The sequence below is a fragment of the Aedes albopictus genome, chromosome 3 (genome assembly GCF_035046485.1).
Source record: "Aedes albopictus strain Foshan chromosome 3, AalbF5, whole genome shotgun sequence".
Classification (NCBI taxonomy): domain Eukaryota; kingdom Metazoa; phylum Arthropoda; class Insecta; order Diptera; family Culicidae; genus Aedes; species Aedes albopictus.
The window spans coordinates 155596783-155606267 of record NC_085138.1 but is presented as its reverse complement, the minus strand read 5'-3'; positions in this window follow the sequence as shown (position 1 = coordinate 155606267).

Sequence of the window (9485 nt, the reverse complement as noted above, 5' to 3'; positions counted from 1 at the left end):
ACTCGATCCATCGTCGCCTTGATCAATCGTATCAGTTTATCCGGGAATCCGTATTCGTGCATAATCTGCCATAGCTGTTCTCGATCGATTGTATCATACGCCGATTTGAAATCGATGAACAAGTGATGCGTGGGCACGTTGTATTCGCGGCATTTCTGCAACACCTGGCGGATGGCGAACATCTGGTCGGTTGTAGCGCGTTCACCCATAAATCCAGCCTGATATTGCCCCATGAACTCTCTTGCAATCGGTGATAGTCGGCGGCATAAAATTTGAGAGAGTATCTTGTAGGCAGCGCTCAGTAGTGTGATCGCGCGGTAGTTCCCGCAATCCAACTTGTCGCCCTTTTTGTAGATGGGACACACGATACCTTCCATCCATTCCTCCGGTAATACTTCCTCCTCCCAAATCTTTTGGTAATGACCCAGTGTAGTGCTCTCACCAGTGCTTCTCCACCGTATTTTAGAAGCTCGCTTGGTAGTTGACCTGCTCCAGCGGCTTTGTTGTTTTTCAACCGGCCAACCTCCTCCACAATCTCTTGGAGGTCAGGAGCCGGAAGTCTTTCGTCTTGTGCACATACTCCTAGATCTGTTACCGCGCCACCTTTCGGTACTTGCAACGTCGACTTTGAGGTGCTCATCGTAATGCTGCCGCCACCTCTCGACCACTTCACGCTCGCTCGTGAGAATATTCCCGTGTTTATCTCGGCACATGTCAGCTTGTGGCAAAAAGCCTCTGCGCGAGCGGTTTAGCTTCTCGTAGAACTTTCGCGTGTCCTTAGCGCGGTACAGCTCTTCCATCGCTTCGCGATCTCGTTCTTCCTGCTGGCGCTTTTTCATCCGGAAGACTGAGTTCTGTCTGTTCCGCGCCTGTCTGTAACGTGCCTCATTCGCTCTCGTACGGTGTTGCAGCACTCTCGCCCATGCTGCATTCTTCTCGTTTTTCAACTGTTCACATTCGCCGTCGTACCAGTAGTCGTTTCTGTGATTCGGAGTCGTGAAGCCTAGTGCTGTAGCCGAGGTACTACCTATGGCGGATCGGATGTCCCTCCAGCCATCTTCAAGTGTAGCTGCGCCAAGCTGCTCTTCCGTTGGTAGGGCCACTGCTAACTGCTGCGAGTGGTCTTGAGCCACTTCTACGTTACGCAGCTGCTCGATGTTGAGCCGCGGCGTTCGACTTCGACGCGTGGTGATAACTGTCGAAAGTTTTGAGCGCATGCATACAGCGACTAAGTAGTGATCCGAATCTATATTCGCACTGCGGTATGTGCGGACATTGGTTATATCCGAGAAGAATTTACCGTCGATTAGAACGTGGTCTATTTGGTTTTCTGTTTGGTAGTCGGGTGATCTCCAGATGGCTTTGTGGATATCTTTGCGGGGGAAGAAGGTGCTTCGGACTACCATACCACGGGGGGCTGCAAAGTTTACGCATCACTGGCCGTTATCATTCGATACGGCGTGCAGGCTGTTTTGCCCGATTACCGGTCTGCACATTTCCTCCCTTCCTACCTGCGCGTTCATGTCGCCTACAACGATTTTCACGTCACGCGGCGAGCAACCATCGTATGTTTGCTCTAACTGCGCATAGAACGCTTCCTTCTCGTCATCGGGTCTCCCTTCGTGTGGGCAGTGGACGTTGATGATGCTGTAGTTGAAGAAACGGCCCTTAACTCTCAACATGCACATCCTTGCGTTGATCGGCTGCCACCCGATCACACGTTGTCGCATGTTGCCCAACACTATAAATCCTGTTCCCAGTTCATTAGTGGTGCCACAGCTTTGGTAGAAGGTAGCCGCTCGATGCCCGCTTTTCCACATTTTCTGTCCAGTCCAACAAAGTTCCTGCAGGCGTAGGCGTTCCCGTAGGTGATCACTGTGCTGTGAAAGTTGGAAGCAAGGGAAACGGCTTTTTCAAACCGTTTCTGGTTCTAGCGATAGCCATGAACGAACATATAGATGTTATTTGTATATGCAAAGTGGAGGGAGAAAGTACGTAGAAAGAATCAAAGTTGGATGAAATGGACTGGCCGGAGATTGAACCCAGAACCTTCTGCATACGAATCAGAAGCGGTAGCCACCCACCCACCAAGCCCGTCTAGCATGGAAGTCAAGGAAATTTCCATTAAAAAAACTTCCTGGATTGACCCTAAAACGAATTCGTCACTCTCGGCATGTTCTTGCTGAATACTCGCATTTAATGCTGCTGCTATCTGGGCCGTTCCAGTCCCAGCAGTTCAAACAGTTTGACTATAAAAACAGAATACTTTCAGTCGCTGTACAAAGTGCCTTTGATATTTTGAATTTGCTGTAACGTTCATATGGTTGGATTTAGGAAGAAAACTATGCATAGTTTTTTCATTGAAACTTGTAACTCACGTAGAATCTATTTTTGGTATAGAAAATCTTGATAATTTAATCATTTTTCTTCTTTTTCAAATTTATGAAAAATCAAAAGTTGTTGAAGGCATTTGTCCATCATGGGCTGCTTTGACGTTGGAAGTCAACTTTCTACAGAAAAATAATAAAAAAATCGAAGAGCAAGGTTTTAGGAAAATTGAAACTATATGACATCTAACAAAGTTTCGCGATGAATATTAGTCTCAGTGTATTTTTTTCTCAATGCCCTTCAAATATCTTCAAACATCTTCGAAGACATCATTTTAATACAACAATCCATTTTAAAGCTATAATTTTTTGAACAAGGTCTTGTCAAAAGTTAGGTGAGGAAAAAAGTTTATGTGATGATGCAAAAGTAAATGATTCACGAAATCCAGTGCATGAACAAAATCTCATTGATATTAAAAAATATCGAGCCTTAAATGGCTATTTTTTCGTGCTTTGCGCTGGAAATGCTGTATAGAGGAAGCCCTTTAGAAAAACTTATAGATCAATCCCAGATAACCAATAAGCAGTTAAAATGGCATTAATTCGGCACTATATGCGCCTTTACAGCAGGTCATTAAATGCTAATTTGCCGTATATGCGCCATAAGTGCTAATTAAATGCAGGTTTTGGCCCAATATACGGCTGATTTAATGCTTAATTTCCTATCCCCCAGATTATCAGAAAGAAAAACAAAAATAATTTCTCCTGTCCATTTTACGGTTCCACTCTCTTCTATTTTTATCCTCTCTCCCCTGTGCATCTTTTGAGGCTTGGGGCACGTTTTGAAATGTTGTTGTTTTTTTTTGCTGATTTCGGCGAAATTGGGATTTGATCCCTCGATCCTTGGGTTGACGATGGTGCAGAACCGCGCTACAGGGTAAGCTAAAGATGATTGGATAATGTGCGTTGATTTTTTGATCTATTTGAGGCTTGAATATTACACCGACAGTTGCCTCGTTAGATATGCTATAGGCCCGGCATGTGCTGATAATTAACTTTCTTAAGTGGTTAGGTTTATCGCACCTCGATAACGTAGTGCACGATCAGCGTGCCTGTCTGGGTCATGTTGACCCGAACATCCTACTAGGAAACTAATCATGATATTTATTTGTGTTGTTTTCCATTGTTTTTTTTGTGGCTACCTATAAATGATCGAATGGTAATGGTTTCTACAGCCGGGGCACGTAAATTAGAAAGTGGAAATGTGTTGTGAGTTTAGCAACACTCGTCTCACTTAGCAGTTTTATGGCAATAAAGTAGCAGTTATGATGCTTGTTATCCAAGACATACCATGCATTTGAAATGCTACATAACTGCTGTCAGATTTTAAGTAGCTATTCAATTGCTAATATAGGGCAGTCTAGCAGTCCAACTGCTATGATACGACAGTAAGCAGGTCGAATGCAGATATAAAACAAAAATACGGCTTATTCAAATGCTTGTTGGTTACCTGGGAATTCCCAAACTTTGCTCTCGCGACCCCCCAGTCGGTTGTCACCCCACTTGTCGTAGAACAATCGCAGCATGCCTGCAAGCAGTTGGGGGTCGCGAAACGAAGGTTAGGAAACCGTATCATAATGTGTTATAATGATATTTTATAAACATCAAAGATTTCAAACAGAGCTATAACATAATGAGTATATCCCTTTCGTGACGAACCAGCACAATTGTGCTGTACAGCAATAGCTGTTTTGCATATTTTTTTTCCATCTGTTTAGTCTTTGTTTTATGTAATGTAAACTGTTTCAATAATTGACCCATTATGTATACTTGTATGTGTGAAAACAAACTTTTGTTTACGTTGCATGTGAGATTTACCACAACAAGGTAAACAAAAAGTGGACAAAATCCATAAGACATGAAAAAGTTTTATCTGTCGCATATATATTATTTCCTATTAATCAAGGCAGTCAAAGCTAGAAATCGAAAGTGTAAGAGTAGTTCTTCTAAATGAGGAACAATAATTGTTATTTTGTTGAGAAATATAAGAGTTCTGGAGAGTCAAACTTGAGCCATTTGTATGAAAATTTCACTTTTTTTGCGCTCCGTCCCGAAAGAGATATCATGGTTTGTTATAATTATGCTACATTTTTGTTAGAATCTTCTAGTCGGGAGAGTGATTATATATTCATGAATTCATTGAACCGTTACATACAGATATACGATACGACTCAATCAAAACTCAGGGTTAATTAAATAGCGACTGTTAAAATTTTAGCCAAATCGATTCACTGGGATCCACTGGAGCACCACCCGACTAGAAGATTGTAACAAAAATGTAGCATGATTATTATAAACCATGTATAACAATGACATAAATCATTGTAAAATAACACAATTATAACACAAAATGATATAAATGTTGTTTGATAAATCATTGTATTATACTTGAGGTTTGGTTCCTTGGCAATCACATTGTATTGTTATAAAGTTGCAACAAATTATGATAGAAACTAGTTATTTCGAAGCAACGATTTATATCTTGGTTTGTTATAATTTTGATCTGATAACAACACAAGTTATTTTCTTGATATTGCCATTGTATTTTTTGTTACGATTTGAGTTGTTTTAACAGTATCTAGTTTTAACATCGTTCCGGGTCATTTAGTCGAACGCCATTTGGCCGAATGCCGTTTGGCAAAAAAAAATGGATGGTGAACTTAAGAGACGATGCCCCTGTTCTCCGCATCAGTATAACTCGAAAAATTTTGATAAAATTATGGCAGTCGACTAATCCCTGAATGGTTAAACTATAAAGAAAAGCCTATGATTAACAGAATGAAATATTTCTGATGATCATATTATCACTTGGAACGTCAAAAACTTTGCAAGTGAACTCTTCTTGAATTTATGAAAGTATTCCTGGAAAACTCCTGGATGAATTCGTAGTTCAATTTCAGATGAATTCCTGGTGAGTTCATAAAGAAGTGTCTGTGAATTTTTGATGAATTCTTCTAAAACTCCTGGAATAATTCCTGGTGAATTATTCTAAAAAAAAATCCTGGGCAACTCTTGGTGGAATTTCTGGTAAATTCTAGGAGGAATTACTGATGAATTTCAAGAGCATTTTCTTGTGAATATTTTAGTGCAGGGGTTCTCAAATTTTATCAGCGTGCGACCACTTTTGATTGTTATTGAGTTCGGCGACCCACCAGCACATATGTATGTTCATAACATGCATCATTTTAGAAAATTTGGGTTGATTTTTTGAAAAACTAAATTTAATCGCTTCATGGGTTTGGATAAACTCAAGGATAAACCTACGTTACGTAGCAATGAATCTTAAAAAATAAGTTTCTTTTTTAATATATCGTTTTATTTTCGTTTTTTTAATAAGTCATAATAAAAAAGGCCAAGTGATCAGTTTCAGTATATTCCTTGTTTTAAAAATTTAAAATACGTATGTTTGAAAGTTTATAATACAAATTTAACCAGTCTGGTTCAATTCAACATTACAGAACACCACAGGTTTTAGGAATTCAAAAACACATTTTTTAAATAAAAACACATATAAGTTACACAGTATCGTTAAAAACACAATGGCCATAAAATGCTTCGGGGAACTTTAAAAATGTTCTTCAAATGAAAAATAAAAATAAAATCAAGCGTTTTGTATCGGAGTTTCTAGGACAATAAAATAAATTCTTCAAACAGATCGGGTTGAACGTACTTTTCTATATACACGACGTTTAGTGAAACCACTGTTTTTTTTTAAATTCCTTCCCAGCTGTTTTAGTAAGAGATTCAGATTATCAAAATCCAGCATAATTTTGCAGTAAAAAAACGGTAGAGATTACCAAACGTTCGTTGGTTTCTTGGTGAAATTAGTTGAGCTTTTGTATTTCAAAATTTTCTTGGAATTTTAACTGCTGAACTTGGTGTGTAAATCTTTCGGAAAATGCTTACTGCAAACAACCACTTGAACCCATTTTTTTGGGAACACAGAGGAAATCTTAAATATTACCAAAAACTTCTGATTGAAACTCATTGTTTCAGAACTCAGAAACTAGTATCAATGTTCGGTATATTCCAGATTCAGATCAATAATACAAAAGCTTTGAATATAATTAAGGATAAACTTAATTTCTAGAAATAACTCGGGCGATTATCCAAGAGAGTGTTTGTTAACTTGAAAATGGCTAACAAAAATCATTTAGCATAAGTTAATAAATCATAAGTCAAAAATCAGCTCGCGACCCACCAGTGGGCTGTGACCCATAGTTTGAGAAACGCTGTCTTAGTGTCTTAGTAATTCTTCAGCCGAACTCCTGGGGGAATTTCTGGAAAATTTCTCGAAAATTCCTGTAGGAGGTCCTGGTGATGATGATGATGATGATTGTGTACCCACCATCAGCGCAAGGATTACCTATGGCTGCAGAGTCATACCGGAACGGAATGATCTACCTGATGGTTTGTTGTAGCAGGGTAAGCTAAATTCACTGGAGACCTTCGGAAAACAACATGATAATTGTTATCTCGTGACAAAGTCTGGCCACCCCACGAACATCTGCCCGGAAACAAGTTCATTTAACTTCCTTAGGCTACCCCTCCGAAATCCCCATATATGTCATGTTCAAATATAAAAAGTAATAATAAGGAACGAACTCACCGGGTAATCCTGACCAGCTGGTTTTCTATGTTTGGCTTTGGTCTCAGCATGCAAACGGTCCAACCATATTAAATGTGCACTCGTTCACACCACTCGCTGATTCTCCGATCGTCCATCGAAGAATCCGAAAAAAATACATAAGCGAGAATACCCGACGCACTGAAAAACAATCTCTTGGATACTAGCATTTCCGAACTCGGAATAACGACGAACACGAGCACCACGATGCGGGCAATGTGGTCTCTTGCCACCGAGCCATCGTCGATCGTTTACATAAAATGCGAACAAAAAACACAAAGAAAAATGCAAAAACGCGGTAAAGACGAAATGCGGCATGTTTCAGCCTCCGCGCCCTGCTTGTCACTGACGACCGACGACCGTTCACTCTTCCATCAGCGTTCCACCCAAGTACGAACGAAAACACAAGAAAAATGCAAAAACGCGGTAAAGACGAAATACGGCATGTTTCAGCCTCCGCGCCCTGCTTGTCACTGACGACCGACGACCGTTCACTCTTCCATCAGTGTTCCACTCAAGTACGAACGAAAACACAAAGAAAAATACGAAAACGCGGTAAAGACGAAATGCGGCATGTTTTAGCCTCCGCGCCCTGCTTGTCACTGACGACCGACGACCGTTCACTCTTCCATCAGTGTTCCACTCAAGTACGAACGAAAACACAAGAAAAATGCAAAAACGCGGGAACGACGAAATGCGGCATGTTTTAGCCTCCGCGCCCTGCTTGTCACTGACGAATTCCTGTAGGAGGTCCTGGTGAGCAAAAACTGATGAATTCCTAATGAATTCTTGAAACAATTCCTGGTGACATCTTGAATGAATTCCTAGTTGAATTGAGCAAAAACTGGTGAATTCCTAACGGAATTCCAGGTAAATTCCTGGAAGAATACCAGTTGAACTCTTGAAAGAATTCCTGGAGGAATTCCTGGTGAATTTCTGAAGGAATTCCTGATGAAATTCTGGTAAAATCTCGGAGAAAATCCTGGTGAATTCCTTGAACAATTGCTGATTAGTTCAATATACAATTCCAGGAGATTAGCTGGAGGAATTCCAAGCCAATTGGCTTCTTTAGCGGTGTTGAGATAATTCCATATTCTGAATCTGCATGCGAAACTGAGCCGAAATCCAAATTTTCATGAATTTTGATGCCCGGGAACCTATTTAAAAATCAATTTGAAGTTTGTATGGGAGCGATTTGTCGAATCACCCCTCGTCGCATTTTGTACTGGGTGAAGCTGTCAAACGGTTACCTAGCTGTCAAAAGGTGATTTCAAAAAATCTCTTTGAAATTGATTTTAGGTACCAAAATAAAGTTCTAAAAATCTGAAAAAAAACATAGTGGCTCAGAAAAAGGTGCTCTTTCGTATAAAATCAAAAAATCGATACATTTTTCTTAATTTAAAAACCCAATTCTAGGAGCAATTCTAAGTGAATTAATGAGATGAACTAATGCTTGGTAAGTTTCTGAAAAAAAAGATTGATAAATTCATGGAGGAGTTTCAGGTGAACTCCTGGAGAAATTCCTAATGAATTCGAGCAATTATTAGTGATTTCCTGAAGAAACTTCTTGAGGAATTCTAGGTGAATTAAGGAATCCTGTTGAAATTCCAAAGGAATCCCTGAAGGACTTACTTACCTTACCGATCAGGCTAACGCCGGCGTGGCCTCTGCTGTACATAGTAGCCGTCTCCATTCCACTCGGTCCATGGCTGTTTGTCTCCAGTTCCGCACTCTGCGTAGGGTCCGCAGATCGTCCTCCACTTAGTCGACCCACCTAGCTCGCTGCGCTCCACGTCTTTTTGTACCGGTCGGATGACTCTCGAGAGCCATTTTAATCGGGTTGCTATCCGACATCCTGATGACGTGACCCGCCCACCATAGCTTCCCGATTTTCGCGGAATGGACGATGGTTGGTTCTCTCAGCAGTTGATGCAGCTCGTGGTTCATTCGCCTTCTTCAAGTCCCGTCTTCCATCTGCACTCCGCCGTAGATGGTACGCAACACCTTCCGTTCGAAAACTCCAAGGGCGCGCTGGTCCTCTGCGCGTAGGGTCCATGTTTCGTGCCCATAGAGGACGACCGGTCTAATCAGAGTTTTGTAGATGGTTAACTTCGTGTTACGGCGAACTTTATTCGATCGTAAAGTTCTGCGGAGTACAAAGTAAGCACGATTTCCTGCCACAATGCGTCGCTGAATTTCTCTGCTGGTGTCGTTGTCGGCGGTCACCAGTGAGCCCAAGTACACGAATTCTTCAACCGCCCCGATTTCATCATCGTCGATATGAATTCGGGGTGGCGGGCGCGGTGATTCCTCCCTGGAGCCCTTTGCCATCATGTACTTTGTCTTCGACACATTAATGACTAATCCGATTCGCCTGGCTTCCCTCTTTAGTCGGATGTACGTTTCCGCCATCATCGTCTCAAATTTGCGAGCTATAATATCAATATCATCAGCGAAACCAAGCAGCTGAA